The 1953-nt window shown below is 62.1% G+C and overlaps 1 long non-coding RNA gene across 1 annotated transcript; it reads right to left on the bottom strand.

Moving 5' to 3' along the window:
- Window positions 1–60: 60 nt before the first annotated feature.
- On the bottom strand, window positions 61–1848 carry LOC103601471. The gene is made up of 3 exons (XR_551454.1): window positions 1732–1848; window positions 769–851; window positions 61–223 (listed from the first exon to the last, which is right to left on the bottom strand). It is a non-coding gene; the product is annotated as an uncharacterized LOC103601471 (long non-coding RNA).
- Between the last annotated feature and the right edge of the window lie 105 nt (window positions 1849–1953).

Genomic DNA, 1953 nt, shown 5'->3' with positions numbered 1-1953 from the left:
CATGCATATGCATGCAAGCCCTGCGCTCAGGGCGCCCACCTGGCTGGTGCATGCGCTCCACAGGTACACACAGGTCCCCAGCCCCACACTGAGCACGTTGAGGGACGACCAGTCCACCAGGTTCAGGTAGAAGTCATCCTGCAGCTCAGGTGCGTCCAGGACCTTGAAGGGGATTTTCGAGATCTTGCGGGTGGGTTTCCGTGGGGACCGTAGTAACTTCTGACTGTAGAGACGGCGATGTGGCACCAATCAGCTGACACGTTTTGTGTTACTTTCTGGCAGATGCACAGAAAGTATCTCCTCCCCTGCCGGCCCCAGGATCCCCGTTTGGCTCCACGTCGTGGTCTCTTGGCTCGTCCTGCCCCTCTGGTCACCTCACCAAGTCATGCCAAAACTGGGGACAACTCCAGGGCTGCTGAGGCCCTTCGCCCTCAGGTGTATAGCCACCCCGGGCCCCACTTCTCCTCCAGGGAGTCCTCCTTGACTCCCTTTTCTCTGGTCTGAGGCCAGCGCTGCCGGGCTATTGTGTCCTCGGTAAGGAGGAGTGCTCTGGGCCACCTCTGTGCCTGGAGCACAATTCTATTACTCTGAGGCTCTATTCATGGCTTCTGAGGGGGGCCAGGTCCTCTCTGCTCCCAATGCCTCCGGCAGAGAACGTGTCCTCACCTCCAAGTCCATCCTCTCCTGGGCAGCCCCAGCTTCTGCCCCCAATCTGCCCGCCCGGAACCCGTCGGGATGGTGCCACTGCCTGAGGAAGCCTGGACTTACCTTTTGTTGCTGACAGGGGACAAGGAGTACGGAGACACGTCGTTGCCATCATCGGGGCTCGAGCGCTTGGTGCTGAGGGAATACTGGGGACCAGGGAACACGTCTGCTGAGTGGACACTGTGGCCCAGAGCCCGGGAACCTGAGACCCACACCCGGTTACCCTGCGCTCCTAGTAGAGGCAGGTGGGGAGCAGGGCATGTTCCAGCTCCCTGCAGCTCACATGCCACTCACTAGGGCACATGCTGAAAGTGCGCCCAGAGGAGTTCTGAACAGGATGAAGCCAGCCAGGCCTTGCACCCGAGATGTCCTCCTGGCAGCAACTGCAGACACTGGCCCCTTCCCTCCCTGCCCCATGGGGCCGCCAGTCCTTCAGCCCCCTCTCTCTCAGGACCCAAGCCAGGCCATCTGACCCTGCCCTCGGGCTCCCTGACCATTTGGAACAGCACAGGAGGTTCGCTGGGGGCCAACTGCTTGTGCCCAGGTTGGGAGGACCCTGGTACTTCCTCCTCTGCCCCAGAAGCTGCGTGCCGGTGGGTCAGCTGAGCACCTGCCACAGGGTCACCCTTGCCCCAGCACGAGTGCAGCATGACTGGCCTGGGTGGTGTTAAATGCAGCCTGGCCTGGTCCTGCCTCCCCCAAGCAAGGGTCCTATTCTCTCTGGTAAATGAAAGGCTGGTGTGGGGGAAAAGGGGGACCTGCAGAGGCTGAGCCTGGATTCTCTGAGCACCCCCATCTCCGAGCTTGCTTACTCACTGGGTACCCCAGCCTCACGGCACTGGAGGACGGGAACCATTGCCTGGCCAGCTGGGAAGAAGCAGGGTCAGGGTGGAGGCTGAGTTGTGGCCAGGGGCAGTGCTCTGATTGGTCCCTGGGGCCTGGGAACCAGGCTGGGGATGGGCAGGTCTGGGCTCCCAGCAGGGCGGCTAGGCAGGGAGGGCGGGCCAGGTCAGCCACAAGGCTCACCGTGAAGAGGCCCTTCTTTTCTGGCGTGGAGGGCTGCAGCCTCCGGTCCTCGGTCTGCGGGTCCTGCACCTTCTCGATGCCGGCTCCCAGCAGCTCGTTCTTCAGCAGGGCTGAGTAGGCCAGGCTCACTCACTCACTCACTCGACACCCCCGGCCTTGAGGGCAGGGCAGGACAGCTTCGAGGAGCAGAGGCTTGGGTGATCAGTATGTGGTACACAGGGA

This window comes from Galeopterus variegatus, unplaced genomic scaffold (assembly GCF_000696425.1).
Source record: "Galeopterus variegatus unplaced genomic scaffold, G_variegatus-3.0.2 Scaffold3748, whole genome shotgun sequence".
Classification (NCBI taxonomy): Eukaryota; Metazoa; Chordata; class Mammalia; order Dermoptera; family Cynocephalidae; genus Galeopterus; species Galeopterus variegatus.
Note: the sequence above shows the minus strand (reverse complement) of the source record. Positions and strands in the feature narration are given on the sequence as shown.